The 21,183-nt window shown below is 37.8% G+C and overlaps 1 protein-coding gene across 7 annotated transcripts in view; it reads right to left on the bottom strand.

Moving 5' to 3' along the window:
• LOC129720387 (insulin-like receptor) overlaps nucleotides 1-21,183 on the bottom strand; it is a 246,067-nt gene that overhangs the window by 15,053 nt on the left and 209,831 nt on the right. The gene's annotated exons all lie outside the window — the stretch shown is intronic.

The raw sequence follows: 21,183 nt of genomic DNA, 5'->3' as shown, positions 1-21,183 counted from the left end.
TCGGAGCCCACCATTGATTGACAGCTCAATAACACCGGCAGCTAGGTGTCTCGTTTAAACGGTAATAAGCCATCCATTGGCCGGAGGAATACTGCTTGGAAATATGACTGGAAATTGTAATTATCCTTATTTTTTCACCCCTTGCCGGAAGGAAAGTGCTTGTAGTTTACAACCTGCTTATGTTTAACTTGATCTGATTGTCCCTATTGCCTGAACGACTTCATCAGAGTAGGGTTTCCAAAAACCGTATTGAAAAAAAACTTTTAATCGTTAATTTATTTAAGAGGATTAACTCTCAAACAGCATCGTGCAAATTGCTAAGCTTGTTTCCTATTTTACTTTTAAACGGTGATCAATTCGTTGCCCGTGCAAAATGTTAGAGAACCGGTGGAAACATTCAACAGCCACTCCATCCCGGTGTACATTCGAATCGATCGTGTGAGACGGGACAGAGCGAAGCTAACGATAGCAACCAACCGGGCCGGGTTAAGGCAAAACTGGCTCTTTCACAACAACCCACCAACCCCCGAAACCAACCGCGGCGGCGCGCAACTACTGGAGAAACCCATGCTCAACTTCAAAAACTTCCACATTCCATTCTCACGTGCTCATTTTGCGGCTCTCTTTTTGCTTTCTTCTTTCTAAATAAATGTTTGCCGATCGCACAACCCCTCCTCGATCACCACGCAATTTCTGCCACCACCACAACTCCAAACGTGTTCGACATATTCAAATCGTTAGAAGCATAAAGTATGTTAGCAAACTCCGCAATCACCAGCTAGCGGCCCCCGGACGGAGAATGGAAAAGAAAGCCACAAGAATCACATACCTTATCGGAACGGTATTTAAAGGAAAATCCCAACTCACCACCCCTAGCAGGGCGATTTGTTGTTTCACGATGGCTTAGTTTGAGTGTTAAACCTGAGTTCTGATCGATGAAAACGCTATGTAAAATTTTAAATTTTAATTAGAGGTAAAATGTTATTGTTACTGCTTTAATTGAAAATATGTGCTTGTCCTCAAAAGGACGGTTGGTTTTGGTTTTTACAAAGCTGGGCATTAATCGAATTCTGCCTTCTTTTCCGTTTTCTTCGGGAGCAAAACAGGTACGAACACATCCCGAAAAGTTGAAGAGGTTGTTTATTAGACAAGACCGCAGTGTTAACGTAGAATACGACAGCCTGTCTTATGTCAATGTACTTCTTGGAATAGGTTTGGGAATACACTCAATTGGGGTTAACTAATTTAATGTCTTTTTGCTCCAGATGACGTTTACCTCTATAGCCGGCACTGGTTACAACAATGCACAATGGTCCAGGAACAAAATTTAGGGGGAAATTTGGGTCTAGAGCTCTATAGTAATGTTTTAGAGAAAAACTTTCTTCTACAAAGTTGTTACATGTAATAAAGCGCTTATTAAAAAATTATCAAAAATTAGGGTGACCAAAAGTTTCGATGCAATCAAGTATCTAACTTTTTTATCTTTGTGAATAGAAGAAAAACTTGTTCTACAATGTCATAGCTCTAATAATTTTAAGTAACTTTGTAAAAAAAAGGTTTCTCTAAAACTTTGCTAATTTCCCCCTAAATTTGGTTTCTGGGCCATTGTGCAATGAACAACAGCAGATGCTATGTGCAGCTATGCGGTTTCACTTGCTGCCGTATCCGAAGCAAGAATGAAATCGAATTGTTTTGAGGCTGTCTTTTGAATCAAGTTGCACTAAGATATTTTAATTTAGGCAGTGGCTACGAAGAGGCTATAGACGAGGGCAAATAGGGCATTCCCCCCTCTATAATCGCTATACCATCGCAAGCCACGCGCGCTAGCGACACACCTTATATAGCTAGCGACACACGCTATATAGATATTCACACACGTTATGTGCAGACACCCTATATATACATATACGCTGGGTGACGGTGGCTTCTCAAACCACCTGGCGGTGCGAGTCTCTTTCAGTTTCGGGTATTTACCCAACGATATCTGAATTGGATTACCGCTGGTGGGGTCCAACTCAGATCGAAGGGGAGCCCAACTGAAATAGGTAGGAACTGCAGCTAACCAATACCACCACCGCTGTTGCCCGCTGGTGATCCACTTCGCCTACTGCCATCGGTGTTGATGTCCGCTACTGCTGCCTGCTGCTAGTGAACTGATTTGCTTGAGGGGAAACAGTCTCTTATATAGCCCAAAGAGTGCATTCCCGGATAACTAGGTACTCCGTTCTGTCGTCCTTTTTAGGGAAAGGCAGCAAGCGACCAATCAAAAGCCGACATTAGCGTTTCGACAATGTTCAACAATTTTCAATATTACAATAGTTTGAACAATCAGATTACAACTTTATGCATTTGGACAGGTGCTTAAATGATTTTCCAATCGATTGCTGCAAAAATAACAGAAATCGGTTGAAAACTGACTGAGTTTTAAACGTTTGAAAGTGGACAATTTTCGTGACGCTCCCGATGTTCTCGGTTTTGAAATTGGATCCCTGTATTAAAATTGGGTCCCTGTATAGGTTGCCGTAAGACGTATTCTACGTCAAAAATCCGGCAACGTTGTCAGTTAGCAGCGTCCCTAGTGGACGGATGTGAAATGTGTTGACAACTATTTGTGTGGAAATTATTCGCCCTTCAGTGCAAGTTTACAAAAAGTTATGCTGAATGAAAAACGAAAGAAAAAAAAGCTTTACACACTTCCGTCGAGAATCCGAGAGCGTTCGAGAACGATCTGACGAAGACGAAACATACGTAAAGCTGGATTTTGAACAGCTTCTCGGAAAAAAAAATTATTTGTCACAGCACGGGGTTATGTCCCCGCCATGTTCAAGTTCAAACTAATGATCTGACAAAGAATTTGCAGCTGTGGACAGAAAAGTTTTATCACAAACAAGGCGATGGACTCAACGGTGTACAAGCAAGAGTGCCATAAAAAGCGAGTTCTACCGTTTCTTAAGGCACACAGAGGTCCTGTTTAATTTTGGCCGGATTGGGCAAGTTGCTACTACAGCCGGAAGGTAGCTCAGTGGTACCGTGACAGCAAGAGAAATTTTATCACGAAGAATATAAACCCACCCAATCGCCTCTAATTCCGCTCAATTGAAATAGGGTAATAGGGTAGGGAACATATTCTAAGCAGCTTTAGGAGCCGCCTGTGTTTTGAGACGAAATACTCGAAATGTGTTGGGTGAAATTCAAACAGAAGTATGTCACTCTGTTCTCTATCATTTTCTTTGTCAGGATTTGTTTTCAGATTGTAAAACTATGTTAGCAAACTTTAACAATATTCAATTGAAGTTACCAACCGAAGGACACTATTCCAATCACCCCGAACCTATTTTAAGCAGTTTCCATCTCTTTTGCAGGCGTTTTTTCAGCACCCGAAGTGGCTCCTGAATGGCTGTTAACAGAATTCTTTGTGATTAACGGCATTTCTTGTATTCGTAGGACAGCTAGACAATTAAAGTTTTCGTTTCCATCATTGAAATTGTCGAAATTGATCAAAATTCAGGAGTTTAGGGCCTGTTTTCTTCGTCTGATTAAAATAGGCGCCACTGCTTAAGCCGTTCCTTATCCTACTAATCGATAATCCAAGCAAGTTGATGCAGGATGCTACACAGATAGCTTGAAATCGCTGAAAATTGCTTCTAAGGGCAAGAAAAGGCCAAAATATAAAATGATGCTAAATTGAGCTCAAAATCGCCGAAAAGTGCTTCTAATGGCCAGAAAAGGCCATAATAGAAAATAATCCCAAATTGAGCTCAGAATCTCCAAAAAATGCTTCTAAGGGCCAGAAAAGGCCAAAATAGAAATTGATCCCAAATTGAGCTCAGATTCACCGAACAGTGCTTCTAATGGTCAAAAAAGGCCAAAATAGAAAATGATCCTTAGAAGAGCTCAGAAGAAACACTGAAAAAGGCTTCTAAAGGCCAGACAAAGCCAAAATAGAAATTTACCTTAAATTGAGCTCAAAATCGCTGAAAACCCTTTTAAAGGTCAGAAAAGGTCAAAATAGAAAATGATCCTAAATTGAGCTCAGAATCACCGAAAAGTGCTTCTAAGGGTTAGAAACGGCCGAAACACAGAAAATGATCCCAAAATGAGCTCAAAATCGCCGAAAAGTGCTTCTAAGAACCAGAAAAGGCCAAAATCATAAACGATCCCAAATTGAGCTCAAAATCGCTGAAAACCCCTTCTAAAGGTCAGAAAAGGCCAAAACAGAAAATGATCCTAAATTGAGCTCAAAATCGCTGAAAACCCCTTCTCGAGATCAGAAAAGGCCAAAATAGAAAATAATCCCAAATTGAGCTCAAAATCTCCGAAAAGTGCTTCTAAGGGCTAGAAAAGGCCAAAACAGAAAATGATCCCAAATTGAGCTTAGAATCGCCGAAAAGTGCTTCCAAGAGCCAGGAATGGCCAGAACAGAAAATGATCCCAAATCGAGCTCAGAATCGCTGAAACCCCCTTCTAATGGTCAGAAAAGGCCCAAGTAGAAAATGATCCCGAATTGAGCTCAGAAACACCGAATAAGGTTTCTAAAGGCCAGAAAAGGCCAAAATATAAAATTATCCTAAATTGAGCTCAAAATCGTTCAAAACCCCTTGTAAAGGTCAGAAAAGGCCAAAATAGAAAATAATCCCAGATTGAGCTCATAAAAAGTGCTCACCGAAAAGTGCTTCTAATGGCCAAGAAAGGTAAAAATAGAAAATGATCTTAAACTGAGCTTTTTTTCCTTTGTGAACTCATCACTGCGACCAGAGATTAGATCTATTGTGATATTGCCCAGGTGTTTTCTGTACTCCGCACTTCATATTATTGGCAGTATCACTATTGAAGTAAGTGATACGCTTATCATTCATATCCGTGCTTATGTGTAAGTTTTACCTTTCCGTTTCAAGCTTACTGCTTCTATTAAACCGATCCTCTGTGCATCCTAACAATATCGCCTAAATTAAATTCCCTGGAGAGAACTTTCATACGTTACTCATACCAGTATTATTATGATAGGGATATATTTTTGTCAGAAGGAGAGTCAACAGGGGTACTGAAGAATTCAGATTGAAGGAAGGGTACGTGGTGGGGAGCCTGAGAATAAGCCCATGCTAAAGTCACTTACATCTAATGGCCTGATTTTACTAAGATTCGAACCCACGACCACCCGCTTATCAAAGCGAACTCTGTAACCTTGCGGCTACGGAGCTCCCGAAACTGAGCTTAGAATCGCCAAAATGTGCTTCTAAGAGCAAGAAAAGACCAGAAAATGATCTCAAATTTAGCTCACAGAATCGCCGAAAAGTGCTTCTAAGAGCTAGAAAAGGCCAAAATCGAAAATGATCCCAAATTGAGCTTAGAAACACCGAAAAAGGCTTCTAAAGGCAAAAAAAGGCCAAAACAAAAAAAGGCGAGAAAAGACCAAAATAGAAAATGATTCCAAATTGAGCTTAGAATCGCCGAAAAGTGCTTCTAAGGGCCAGAAAATGCCAAAATATAGAATGACCCCAAATTGAGCTCAGTATGGTTGAGCTTCTAAGGACCAGAAAACGGTCAAAACGGAAAATAATGGCAAGTTGAGTTCAGAATCGCCGAAAGGTGCTTCTAGGGACCAGAAAAGAAAATGATCCCAAATTGAGCTTAGAAACGCCGAAAAGTGCTTCTGAGACCCATAAAATTGAACAAATCATGCGTTATTTTAGTAAAAACCATCAATAACCAACGAAATATGTGAAATAAAACAAACTTCCTGTGTAGAAATTGTTTGTTTTGTTATAAAACATTTTTGTAAAACATTGAAAAGTTGTAAAAAATCACTATAGAAAGTTAAATTGAACAAAAATTGATTTTCTCAATCTAGGAAAACACAACAAAAGTCCATTCAAATAGGTAGACAGAAAAAATGTCCTCAACAAAGTTGTTCTTTTTTTTAAATGTGCCACAATTTTGCGAATTTTTATATTCCAAAATGACAAAACTGAAATTCGTTTCTCACTTTTAGGTAGATTAATCACAAAATGGACAGTAGGGTGGCAATGCGCCATTCGAATTTAAAGAACCGACCATGTACATTTTGTTCATTTGTCTAATATATAATAGCCTGTGCAAAATTTCAGCTTAATCAAACTGACATGATTTAGGGATGCCTCAAAACGCTTGAAATTTCAGTATTTTGACCCTTGAAAATTAACATTCCTAGTAGAAAATTATGTTTAGGATGCCTACTAAACATTAAAATGATTTACATGTGGTTTGGTGAATAATTTTAATGTTTATTAAGCATTTTGAACTGGATTTTTCATTGAGGTTGTTCATTTTCGAGGGTCAAAACATCAAAACTTTGAACACTTTGAGGCACCCCTAAATCATGTCCGATTGAGCTGAATTTTTACACAGATCTTTTATTAGGTCAATAAACAAAATGTACATGGTCGGTGGACAATGATTGACGGAACAACTTTACTGAAGACACCGCGGCTTTAAAACCAATTATTTTGGGTTAAAATAATTTCGATCACGTTTTTGCAGCTTTGGAAACAGTGTGTCCCGCTTTCCTCTGTTGAATATGTGAAATTGCCGCCTACTGCGTTGCGACTTGCCGCAGCTATGCTTGCTGCTGGTCGATCCAGTTTCCAGTAAATCATCCTTTTGCTACAGTGATCGGATAGACATTGAAGACTAAATGTCTGCATGCTAGTTTTATACATGACTACTGAGAGTTATATTTCCGGGCGTTTCGTTGTACACTCGGGCGAGTGAAACAACAACAACAACAACGAATCGTTTGGAAAGTCCTATCGTTTGTTTAGTTTGATTTAGAATGAGAGATTCGCTGGAAATTTAGCGTTATTTCAAGCGCAATATGCGTTTAACAAGGCTCTTTTTTTTTTAATAGTACATTAGCTAGCGTTTTAATGGACTAGTTTTATAATCGATTACCCTAAGAATGAAGGAAATCCGTTGGAAATTGATTTAGTTTCAAGCATTTTAAAAGGGGACCATTTGTGGGCCTTTCTCGATATTTCGGGTTTCAATGTTGCTATAAGACGTAATTCTACGTCAAAAGCCTCTGCATGAAAAATGGTTAAATTTCGCTATGAAGCCAGTTAATTCAATCGAAAAGAAAGTAGATTTCTCAAACCATAGAACATTCCAATAACAAACATAATCAAAACTCAAACGGTTCGATCGTGTAATCCGTTTGAAGGTAAATTATGAAACGATTTTTAAGCTTTTCATCTGTGAACAAACACGAAACCACTTCAACGATTTAGAGATGCATAATAGAGAGATAGCTCCTCTCAATCGTGCGCTCTCCCGGCTACCGCACAGCGGAACTGCATCGAAGCTGGGACGACCGACGCACGCAAAGTGTGCGCCGCCGGTCGTAAACATTGACGAGATTCATTCAAGAAAAAAAAAGAGCTAAGCTCTTTGCTATGGGCGTCAACGTTACTGGACAACGCAAACGATGGAGGGTAGGTTGTGAAGGAAAGTGGGGGCGACTTTAGAGAAACCAGAGAGGTGTGGTGGTACATTTTTGAAACGATTCGCTTTTGCTTTTCCTAAACAGGTTTGCTTGTTGTGGCTCGGCGGCACCGGCGAATCTACCACGCATCTGTATGTAAGGCCAAACAGCGCGCTAATGATGGTGATCAATCAGTCACGATCGCGGAACGCTAATTTATTGGGCCGCTATAGGCGGTGCTGCTGCTGCTGCTGCTGCTACGGGTTTTACACAGCGCTGAATTCAAAATGAAGATAGCTTGGGAGCTGCGCAGAGGTTGCGCCTATATCTAAATCTTTACTCTCTCTGTCTTTTCTGTCGATGGAATGTTAGAACTGAGCGAAAGTAGTGAACAAGCGTAATTTTTAGCGAACGGCTTATCAATCAGTTACCAGGATTGCTGTACTGTGAAGAACTGTTATTGATTTTAAATCTATCGATAGTTTTATATAATGATGCTAATCTTGAAACACCATTTCATTTCGTAACACAAAACATCGATTGACTGGCTGCCTGTTTTATTCAATGGCAACAGCAACAGGAATAATCAAACACGTAAAAACTCAACAACAAATGTAGAGGCAGAACGCGAGAGGGGTTACATTTTAAACAACTCGCATGATTCAAACGAATCAGTCATGCCACGCCTGTCCTCCCGCGTCCTGTGTGCGTCGTTCCTCGATCGATTACTACCCAAATGGAGAGGTGACTGCGTGTGAATATTAAGTTTGGAATTCGAATTATTTCTGCCTTCGCCGTAAGTATCATTCAAATGTTCATAGCAGAAATGTGGCAGCAGTTTAGCCCACTGATCAGTCTTGCCGGAACACACTTTTGATGCAAAATAAGCAGGGTTACGTACCGTGCTGGATCGAAACCCGTACAGTATCGAAATCCGTACACCTTGATGTTTTTCTTCAGTTTTAAGCATTATAAAAGTGAAAATTCATATGATAGTTACATGTACATATCCGTTGAGTTGTTGGCCTTCTGTTAAATTAAACTATGCGCCAGTAGGCCATGAAATAAAAATATTAAAAATGAAAAATCAATCGTGTATCGGTTTCAGTTGTCATTTCGTTGTATCGTTAGAGAATATACTAAGGAAACGTTCTTCAGATGAAAACGATTTTCAAGTGGGATATAAGTGTTTTACTGTGTGAATCTTTTTGAAATTGATGGAAAAAGTAAGTCTTAGTCATTTTCGAGCTGTATATTGTCTAATAAATAGTGTAAGTTGTATTTATTCAACAAAAACTCTGCCGTGCGGATTTTGATTCATTTTATTTGCTTGAATCGAAATCCGTACAGCGTGTGTATCATGCATATATTGTTGAACTTTCTTCTTGTTTTTAGCATATAATGGAAGAAAACAAGTATAAATATACGGCAAACAATTTTAAACGAGCTGTGACTGAGAAGCGCAAGGGAAAGTCGTACCGGGAAGCTTCGAGAGGTTCCGGCGTTCCGGTTACTACGAAACGCTACGAAAATTGCACTATTTCAGCTGATATCAAAAATTAGAAAACCGTGTGAAACTTTAGGAGCCAGTTGATCCTCAAAATATACTTATTCGGTAATTTAAAGATAAATTATAAATAGAAGATGTTCATTTTTGTACTTCTTCATCTATACGGAGTCTGATTTATTGTTGTATGGACTTTGATCCAGTCTATATCGCGTGTGTGCGGATTTCGATTCAAAAGTGTACGGGTTTTGATTCAGACAACCAACTGTGTACGGATTTCGATTCAAAACATGTTCTATTTAAACATGATTTTTTCTTAAATTGTATTTGTGCCGTGTCAAATAAATTATAGATGAACAAGAAAAAAACATGATTTTTTCGAGTTTCGGAGTGATTTCAATCATTTTGCTGGAAAATAGTGATAAAATATAAGTAGACCTATAAGTAAACATGTCAGTTTAAAGCATTATGTAATTTCTCGATTTTATATTGACCGTCGAAGATTATCATGTGCTTAGGCGTACGGATTTCGATCCAGCACGGTACATATCCGTAAGATTTAGTAATTTTCAGTAATATCCAGTACTAAAAGGGTTCAAAGCATTTTTCAGTCGACCCTTTAACTTCCGTATTCTCAATTCCAACTAAGGCATCCCTCTGAAAAACTATAATGCATTAGAAAAAAATCAAACTGGAAAGGTGTAAACATGCAACACGCAGAGAAAAAAGCGTCATTGAGGAGGGGAAAATCAAGAGAGGGAACATACCCAACATTAGCAGAGTTGAACTGGGACGATGGTATTTTTTTGTTCGTTACAAAAAAAAAGTCCATTTCTACTGATCCAGATGGGGAACAACAGATCGTTCCACGATATTGTCGTCATCAGCGAATAACGGCTCACTAGAAGTTGATCGGCATGATTTGGGCCAGCTACCGCCGACCACCGGATCGGTGGCGTCGCGCACGAATTCCTGTGGGTCCACCGAACTGTCAAGCAGAGCACGCCACCACAGAAGAGTGTTCGTTCCAAACTGATGCCGGTCGCAGTAGTTCCCATAGATAGGTACAAGCGAAAGTCTTGATCGATTCTCTTCACATTCCGGTAATCGCGTGAGTTGGCAAATTTCGGACGCGTCGGCTCAGAGCAGTGACGCTAGTGCTATAGCTCGGTTGAGTTGAATGATTCGTAACGGAACAACTTACTGTTTCTTGTACGATTATGATCCACAAAAGAAAAGAAAAACAACCACAATTCGATTAGTTCATGGCCTTTAATGAGGACCATGGAGACGCCAAGTCGTCTGTTGCTTTGCAAAATCAACTCACACGCCGTCCTACCCAAAAAAACGTCCCATTCAATAAAAATATCAACATTATCCAAATGGCTTAACGAGCGATCTGAAACCGGATTACCATACCATAGCAGGTGCCTGAGTGTCACTTATTTTTACTATCATCGCCTCTATTTTTTACTCATCGAATACAGCATGCGATTCTACGAGACAACGCAGAAATCTGTTTTATTGTGCAGAGGTCGTAGTTGCTGTTTTTTACAGCCATTAACATGCCGCCTTCCAAAGCTTCTCCCAGCGCCTTCCCGGTTCAACCTTTCCGAAGCTCCTTGTTTGGGGATCAATCGAGACTAACCACCAAACAAAACAAAACACACCGAACGCGAACGCGGTTGTGTTGTTGTTGTTGATGTTGGCCTGACTGACAGACAGACGGGCGAACGTAACGCGCGCGGTTTGACAATCGGCGTTTCAACTTATAATTAATGATTGGGACAACTGAAACGAATACGACGAACGTCATACCAATAAAAGAAAATATTGCAGAATAAATGTCTGACATAAAAAAATAATCGAGGGCTACGCAGCAGGAGTCATCGTTTTATGATTGGCTGTTTTGTTTTTCTCTGGCTTTATTTGTTCCTCGCTACGCACTAAAAACGGTTTGTGGCATTTGACAATAATGGCGTTCCGAAGCAGCAATCGATAGTGTTGTAAATGACCACTCCCTCCTTTTGGCCGTTGAACTAGTTTAGCAAAGAACGAGTTTAGTTTTTTTTCGGATCGGGTTCTTTAGATTACGCGGATCTCCTATCACGAGCATGGACATAATTTATCGAAACATCAGATGCCGCTTCTGTGTTATTGATCAATGAACCGGATACAGACGTTTATTTTCGGTAAATCCTTGAATAATAAAATGTCTTAAAATGAGAGCTATGCAAAAACGACGTGATATATACTCGAGGTTGAACTAGCAGGGCTATTCCACTTTACCAATATCATATTGATTCAGAGCAAAGCTTAGCTCAGATGATAACATTCCACTGTCGTAATTCAAAATAACTGTTTGTTGGACGTAGACTCCACGTCTAACTGATGCTAGCAGTCTCTTCTGAACTGAGATTTGAACATATGACGATTGGCTTGCCTGAGAACAGCCGGAACACTCAACATGAGTATTTACGCTATAAGTGGGAATTAATCTCTATTTAATTGCGAATACGAAATAGATTATAGGTCATGAACAGCCATGAATGTTAAATATATGAACCATAGAAATTTGATGATATTTTGAAGGCTTCTCTAGTTCATAACTTGCGAAACAGGAACCAAATTTAAAACTAAGATATCATGAGATATAAATTATATTTAGAGTTAATATTTGTTTTCAAAGGAAAATCCATAAAAAAGAAGAAAATAAATCTAGCTTGTAACACCAAATGATTTGAAAATACATGAATAGTATTCATAATAATTTCAAATAAATTGTTAAAAAATCAAATTAAATTTACCAAGCGAACCAATTCTAAGATAACTAAATCTAGCAGTAAAAATCCGAATAAACAGAGACGAAACAAAAAACGTTACATTTTATTGATTTTCTTGCTCGATAAATTTACCAGAATTACAAAATGGTTTAGCCTCTCGAAAATTTTCTTCTAAACTTCGTTTAGGTTTACCTGATTTTTTCAACTTTTGTAGATACATATTCTAGATCTGTTTGGAAGGTTTTTTATGGTTCCTATTTTTTTTTTTTTTTTGATACCTCAAATTTCCAAAAGTTCATGAAATTTAAGTGGTTTTTTATATTTTCAAAATTTCCTATTTCACATTTTCAAAAATTTTCACAATTCTCTAGGTTTATTGTATTTTCTAGGTTTTGAATTTCCTATATTTTAGATCTAGTTCTAGGATTTTTTTAGATTCTGCGAGACTTCATCAATTTTGCAGATTTCTAAAATTTTCTACATTGTCTCATTTCTATTTTTGAAAACTATTACCTATATACCTATTAGATTTTAAAATTTTCAAGAATTCTAAAGTTTTCTTGTTTCTGAAGATTTTTATTTTTTTTGCATTATCGTTTTTTTATTTTCTGAGTTCTCTAAATTTTTAACACTTTATTTTTTGTTTTGCTTTTCAACTCTTTAGATTTTCAAATTTGTCTTCTGAACTCTATCTTCAATATTCTAATACAGGTCGGACTCGAGTATATACAGACTAGATTAAACATAGACTCGATTATACAGGGTGTTAGGTAGCTTATCTGAAATCCTTTAAGGGACGATAGAGGACCTTATTTGATGAAAAAAATCCTTCTACGCATATGGTCAAAATTCAACTACTGCTGAGTTATTCACTTTTTCTAGTTTTCGGTTATGTTTGCCTTCAACGAGATCTAACACAACAAGTATGATAGCTAGCTCAATTCTGTTGTTTTCTTTGGGAAGCTGAGAAAATTTCGTAATCAATTATGTCATTAAAACGTCAAACTTGGAGAAAAAAAGAAGCATTTAAGCAGGTATTAGACGAAGCAAATATTTGCTATTTTTGGTACGGATTTTATTTTGTGCAAATAAAATTCGTACCAGAAATAGCAAATGTTTGCTTCGTCTAATACCTGCTTTAGACAGGAACAAATATGAAATCGAATGTTTTTTGAAAACTGAAATGCAATTTCTCTCTGAAATGTGTGAGTTTTGTTGTTAACGAAATTAAACTTTGAAGTCTACTCTATAAGTTGTTCTTTAACACCAAGCACCTAACTCTTTTAGTTTAGTTGCTATTTCACTTTAATAGCAATAAGCTGCGCCTTCATTCAACGACGCGTCTACGTAAACACAGTGAAGCAGAAAATTGTGATACTTACAACACTGAATTAAGACGCGACTTATTGCTTTAAAAGTGAAATAGGAGCTAAACTAATAGAGCTAGATGCTTGATGTCAAAGAACAACTTGTGGAGTGAATTTTAATGTTTAATTTAGTTAACAACAGAATCCATGTTTGTCACACATTTCAGATAGAAAATTGCAGCTTAGTTCTCAAAAAACATTTCATTTCACGTTTGTTCCTTTCCAAGTGCCTTTTATTTCCTCTAATTGGACGTTTTTAAGACATTATTGATAACAAAATTTTCTCAGCTTTCCAACGAAATCAACAGAAATGAGCCAAATATCACACTTTTTGTGATAGACCTCGTTAATGGAAAACATAACCGAAAACTGACAAAATGAATAACTCAGCAGTAGTTGAATTTTGACCATATGCGTAGAAGGATTTTTTTCATCAAATAGGGTCCTCTATCACCCCTTAAAAGATTTAAAGTGAGCTACCTAACACCCTGTATATAGACTCGATTATACAAAGCGTTAGGAAGCTCATTTAAAATTCTTTAGGGGTGACAGAGGACCTTATTTGATGAAAAAATCCTTTTATGAATATGGTTGAAATTCAATTACTGCAGAGTTATTCACTTTTTTCAGTTTTCGGTTATGTCTGCCTTTAACGAGGTCTAGCACAAAAAGCACAAGAAGCATGAATTTTGTTGGTATCGTTTGAAAGCTGAGAAAATTTCGTACTCAATAGTGTCTTAAAATGTCGAATTAGAGAGTATAAGCAGCACTTAGATAGGAACAAATGTGGAATCAAATGTTTTTTTGAGAACTAAACTGCAATTTTCTTTCTAAAATGTGTGATAAACATGAGTTTTGTTGTTACCCAATTTGAACATTGGAGTCTACTCTACAAGTTGTTCTTTGACAACAAGCATCTAACTCTTTTAGTTATTAACTATTTCACTCTAAAAGCAATTGGTGTTGTAAGATTCACAATTTTCTGCTCCACTGTGTTAACTAGACGCGTCGTTGACAGCATGCACTGCATACTAGATCAGCGGTTCTCAACCTTTTATTGTCCGCTTACCCCTTGGCAATATTTGCCAAATTAATTGTACCCCCTGGCTTCGAATGTCCTCGCAGAGTGGGAGAAAGTAGTGGTATATCACGTTGTGGTAGTCTAGTCCAGGTTTCAAATTGGACTATAGTTTGTTGTATTGCTACAGTCATGTTTTGAGAGCAGGTTTGAACAACAACTGAAGTATTAAAAAAAACATTGCTTTGTCCGCCATTACTGATTTTTCTTTCGCGTACCCCCTGAAGGCTCTCGCGTACCCCTAGAAGTACGCGTACCCCAGGTTGAGAACCGCTGTACTAGATCAATGCTTGAAACGTTTCGTTACCTAGATTTTTTATTTAGAATTTAAATTTCAGGAATTATAAATTTTTACATTTCTTTAGATTTTCTAGGCATTGAAGTATTTCATTTTTTTAGATTTTTAGGTTTTTTTTTGGATTGTCCAGAATTTTTGATGTTCTAGATATTTGGGATTATTTGCATTTTTTGTGCCATAGAAGGTTTTCCGTGCAGATTCTAATTTCTCAGATTTTATAGATTTTTGTATCGAATAGCGATTGGATAAAAGTGTTCTTCCCTTGAGGGCGTACATCAAGCCATTTTTCGATGTCTTGGTATGAGCAAAACTGCGTTAGTCAGCCCATGTGCCATTGAACGGAACAAGCAGTAATCGGACCAGCCTGCTGAAAAGTACTGTCTCTCCGTTATAGCAAATTTTAAACTAATTTGGCACTCATTGCATTGCACAGCTCTCCCTGCTCCTCATACGTTTGGTACACAGCGACAGCGCACACATGCAATGCAAAACGGGCTGTTATTCACGCTGTCGCTAATGACAGCCTTTACAACGCGACATTCTTAGGCACAAATCCAAGAGGGCTGTCAGGTGATTGTAATTCACGAGAGTAAGGCCGATGATATAAAGAAAGCGAGGCCTCGCGAAACAAGTTTTTTTCTTACGTGGGCAATGATATCAACAATGGGAAAGTGTAAGTTCAATATCATCGATAGCTGTCGCAGCTGTCGAAGCTATCAACAGCGCAGGCTATCATGTCCGAACAAACAAAACACATGCGCAAGAATGAGCTGTCGTGTGCAACACAAGACAGCTTCGTTGCCTGTGTAAGCTTTAGCTATATGTGAGCTCTCTCCATAAGACTGTTATAGTAAATAGAGAGCCCAGTCATCAGTATAGTGTCGCACCGCAGTGCTTTTTCGAACCTTGAATCGGACAACACGATTCCTGGAAAATATGGCGTGCCTTCTCGTGCCTCTCTTCGTATTGTGCCCATTTTTCGTGCAGTGGTCGACCCAATCGCATTATTTACATCAATTACACGATACCAACGATCCAATGATGATTTCGTTCGGTTTCAACAGCTCATAATAAATTACACTGACTTGGTCCCAATTAATACCCAGCATAACCTCGCAGCGGCTATATTCAGCCGAGCCGACGACTTAGAAGCATGACACGACAGTACCCAATGTTTTCGTCTTTTTATGGCTGAAAATCTATTTTTTATTATTCGACACGGTGCGATGAAGAAAACCGTTCCTTTTTTGTCGTTGGAGCAGTTGTTCAAAGGCATAAAAAATGATGCTTAACGTCCCTTAGCTTTAAATCACAGAAAACCCAAGTTCCTAGTTTTTGAATCATTTAAAAGGCATGCAATCACTTGGCAATGGCTTGGTGGGTAACTCCTAATACCGAAGCAAGCTGTTCCTACGTTCGACAAGAATCCCCAGCTAACAATTCCACAATTCTTGCCGTAGGTAAATAAACAGCCGTAAGTAGAGCTGTTCATTAACCTACGGCAAAAATCTCGCCCGATCGCTCGCGTTGGCGTTCAGCCTGGCAGAGGCCTAAGGGTTTTGACTGCACGGACAGTTATCAACACCTAAATTATCGTCTTTAAAGCGACAGAACCAATAACGGTACGTTGTTTCATTTTGGCGTAGAATTACGTCTTACGGCAACATATATAGAGGTACGAATTCAAAAACCGAAAACATCGAATGCGTCACGCGTCCAATTTCAAACGCTTGAAACTTTGCCAGTTTCCAACGGGTTTTCTTGATTCTTACAGCAATCGATTGGAAAATTAGCTATGCGTCCACCAAAATCGCGGAAAATTGTAATGTTGTGATGCTAACTATTCTACCCATAAACGCATAAGAGTCATACTACCAAATGTACGTTTTTCGTAGTATGACTTTTATGCGTTTATGAGTAAAACGCAAGTAGAACACTGCATATTTTTCTTCCTATTGATTCATTCAAAAAACAACAATTTATAACATACATTCATCCGAGTAAATATATTTGGCTGAATTTCTTCAAATACAAAAAGGCTATTGTTGTTTCGATTAGTACACTTTAATTGATCCTTTATTGAAAGTTACTATTATCTTCTACTAATTATTTACAGCTCTGAGCCTGTTTTGTGTTTATTTGTAACACGGGACTGACCTAAGTTAATATTTTTTAATCATTTTAGCAATAAACATAGCTTTTTCGTGTGATTTTTCGAGAGCACACGTAATGTGAAGATGTTTCTGAGGTTTAACTCAAAAGTGATGAAAATTCACATGGGACTATTATGCATTTATGGGCAGAATTGTATTATTGAAAAATGTGAAACCTGATTGAACACACGTTCCGACTAATCAAAGCTGAAACAAGGCCTTCTTCCCCAGCACAGCCAACGCTAAACAATTCAAACGATTTGGCTTTATAAACGATTTGATGTTGTTGTTATTGTTTTACTCGCTCTAGTCCACAGAGACACGCCTACCGGAAGTTCAACTCTCAGTAGTCATGCATAAAAGCATGCTATTGCTGAAAATGAGTTTTCATTGTTTACTCGTTCACTGTAGTAAGAGGATGATTTACTGGACCAGCAGCAAGCAGCAACTGATTCTAGCGCAAAACAAGGCTGAGCAGGCAATTCCTTCGATCGCAGCGTTTCAAAGCAGACAGACCAACCGGCGAGCCGCAGCACTGCATAGCATTGCTAAACATGTCAGGACATGTTAGTTATTTTGTCCGGATTTGTAGCGTCGCGTTTTCTTTCAGCTATTTGACCAGTTAGGATGATACTGGTAGCGTGTGTTATGATCGTTATGTCTTGTTTGCTTGCTTGCTCTAGAATCATCCCGTGTCATTGGTAAATGGCAATCCAAACTCAACAATTCGTTTCAAGATTAACAATCAACTAATGAAAAAAGAGAATGACATATATAACGCTGCACACCATTGAATTATTCAACCCCAATCGAATGTATTCCCAAACCTATTGCAAAATATACACTGACATAAAAGAGGCTGTCGTAATTCCAGGCTAATCTTGCAGTTTTCTTCAACTATTGTTAACTCTTTTTAACTCTCGATGCGCTTTAACCACCGTTTTCTTTGAAAAAAAGACATGAAAAAAGTAACACTTTCCGCGAATAAAAATCTAAAATCAGACTTTTTTTGTCATTTTTCTTAAATTTTGTATAACATTCTGTTAAAAAAAAATTATTTCTAAATTTTTCAAATTTTACAGATTTTGGATTTTTCTAGATGCAGATTTTTTAGTATGTCTGGATTTTTTCTATTTTGCTTAGATTTTCTATTGCACATTTTCTGAATTTTCTAGATTTCCCATTTTTTTAGATTTTCTAGGTTTTTGGAATTATGTAGACATAGAATTTCTAGTATTTAAGATTTTTTAGTTTTTTCTAGTTTTTTCAGATTTAAAATTTTCGAATTTCTTAATTTTAACATTTTAGTTTTAGATTTAGTTTTTTAGATTTTTCACAGTTTTAAGGTTTTCTAGATTTATTCAATTCTCTAGACTTGACAGGTTTTTTCCTTCTTCGGTACTAATAACATTATCGCTTTCTGCTAAATAATTCACCTTTTTGGGTATAATTGGTCGACGTTTTGCCATTTCTGTCACCTTTAACAATTTCTACATTTTTTTTTGTTTTTCACACTCACTAATTTGATCTTGACATTTCTTTTATTTACTTGTCGTATCCTTCTTTACGATTACATAATGATTTGTTCTGTGCTTTTTTCGAATTTTCGATTTTCGTTTAAAGTCTCCTTTAGCGCTTCAATTTCTCAGCTCATATTTCCTCTTTTGTTAGTTTATTTAGTACCATCATCTTGGTCAATCCTCAACTGACCTTAAAAACTGGAATTCTCAAAACTGCCAAAAAATGATGATAATAACATGCAGAGATAGATTGAAACTGTCACACATTATTTTCGTAGCTTAGTTCTATTTACTGTGTTGAACTAAACAACCACGTAAATTGTAAATGAGAATCGGAAATTCCTTCGTCAAACGGCGAAACCCTTGCACTGATAACGACAAAAACCCACAGGAATTACGCACGTGAAAGCTAAACTCCGAATGTCGTCAGAAGAAAAAGTCGGAGGGTGGTATCTAAGACACGACCGCATAGTTGACGTAGGACTACAATAGTTTTATATATCCTTATGAAGCTCCGTTTGATTTGAGCTCGTTTCACTTTTGGTACGGTTCGATTTTGGCACACATGTGCCGAGAATGAACGATTAAGTTTAATCACATTTTTTTAGTTTTCTTGATTTTTTAACCAATTTAAGTTCAACATCCTCCAAAAGAAAGGTATGTTGGTTATTTATGTTGCCGAAGCGGATGACCGGAATCGTTGAAACGGTTCCTGAGAAATGACCGGAACATGTTCCGGTAATATAATGATCATGATCAAAGCAGTAATATGCCTCTAATTACTCGGGCGGTAATAAGGCAATCCACGGGTGACGTTTTTTTGCTTGTACGTTTGTTATTGTTGGTGTTTTTCAAGCTGTAAAATCAAAACACGGCCAAAACCGAAATCTTTTAATGTCGGCAATAATATCAAAAGTGATTTTATATTGTTGTATTTAGGATTGGCACTCGCGATACTAGAGCTACCGATCGGATAACATTTGTTTTTCACGCTTCTGGATCCGGATTGCATCCAAGTTGAGACCGATCGAACATACATAAAGCTGTCATGAGTTGAAAACAGACTGAAATCAGCTGATCGCAACTGTCTCGTGGATTGCCTTATACCAAGTATGTATGGTCGTCAGCCTAAATTCATCAAGCGACACCTCAAACGACTTGGAACTGAAACTAGTTAATTCGTGGCCATATCTACTGTTAATGTCGTCGTTGGTCGCTTAAAAAGTAAAACAATAAGTCATGAAAAGAGAAGCGTTCAGAATTAAATGAATCAGTTTCAAGATACCAAAAAACAACGAAGATGTCATATTTGAAAGTCATATGTCTGTTATCTTTGAAAATAAACCGGGCTAGAATGATGAACAACATTAGCCTCAACAATTAATGTTTGCATAGTTCTGGTCAATCACAAGTAAGGTTATGGAAAGTATTATCATCTTGAAAATGCTCATGTTATTTTTTTTTAATTGAGAAATACAAATACAAATGTGGTAACTCTAATATCAAGATTAAATGAATTTGGTTTTCCTCTATACCACCACCACTATGTTTAGTTATTTTAATAAATCCGAGAAAAACAGAGTGTAGAGTTCAAAACTAAACAACGCATTTTATCTAAACAATGTACCAAATACCTTGCTATCTGCCTCTACTGACACGTACAGAATTTTGTTGTCCCCGGGCGCAACGTATTTTGCTGCACCGAATAATCATATTAAATGTGTGATATATGCTACAATTCGAAACAAGAAGAAGAAGAAGAAAATTCAAACGGCAATTCGATTGTATGCAAAACGACACCTACGCGTTAACCCAACACGCCTCACTGTTGTATTAGTGGAGGTGTTTACGAACTTTCCGAAAAAGCTTCACCTTTGCGTGCTCGAATGTGATTGGTACATTGTTCGTGGAAATTCGAGCTTGAAACTATTATGAAATTTTCACTGTTTAACAATGAATGACAATGAATGATAACTGAAGTATCACAAAATTGTCCATCATTTTATCAACCCAACGGCATATTGATTATTGTGATCCATCATGTGGTTACATCAGTATTACCGTTTGAAATCTTTCATTCCAACGTTACACCTTGGTTTTAGTTTTTGCAGAATGTATCTCAATATAGTGCGGTTAGACGTAGTCCTACGTCAAAAAAAATCCGAATTACGCACAGCTAAAAAGAGTCACTGATAAGGCTGAAAGTATCACGCTCTTTTTTGGTGTAGGAACTTGGGGGCATTTTTCATAAACTCATTTGAAAAAAGTTTCTTAGGTTAAATTTGGTAGAAGATTCATACACTATTTATTGGTCTACATCGATTGTTTCTAAGTTTCATCGCGTTGTAAATATTGAAAAAGGCATCTTCCAACAAGCAGATAAATAGCTAGCTAAAATGTTAATCTTGATGGGTAATGTATAGAGAACTCAGTGAGTTAAAAGTGGAGCTGTTATTGTTACACATTTAAAAATTTTCAATTTTATTTTTGGACAAACCATTCAATCATCAAAAGCAAACTTCATGAAAACAAACAAGTAAAACGAAAAAATGTTTGCGACGCGAAGTTTTAACATCTTTCCATTTCTGATTGGAATGTTTTGATTACGTCGTTTCCATTTTGATACCGTTTGACCAAAGTATCGCGTGGACTGATTACTGATGTGTCCGTCCGTGTATTCATGAATTTGTGTGTGTGAGTGACTTTTGTGCTGTGTACTCAAGGTAGAGGGAATGCCAAAATCAGGCACTTTACCACGCCACTCTACCGTGTGGCGTTGCGCGTTCCCTTCAATGGAACCCGAACCCGCCTGTTACGGATGTGATAATAGATCGTCGGGTGTGGAATACCAAAAAAAAAAAGATTTCGGCCACTGTGGAAGCTCTGCCTGCGTCGCCACGCCTGGGCTGATTGTGTCGGTTCATTCATACTTGTCTCCTTCGTTCGTGGGGCAAGCGATGATATGAAGGTTTATTTTTTGCTTTCTCCGCGTCGGTGAGTTTCGTTCAAGAGTGCTCCCTA

The sequence above is a fragment of the Wyeomyia smithii genome, chromosome 2, assembly GCF_029784165.1.
Source record: "Wyeomyia smithii strain HCP4-BCI-WySm-NY-G18 chromosome 2, ASM2978416v1, whole genome shotgun sequence".
NCBI lineage: Eukaryota > Metazoa > Arthropoda > Insecta > Diptera > Culicidae > Wyeomyia > Wyeomyia smithii.
This window is presented reverse-complemented; position numbering and strand designations above follow the sequence as displayed.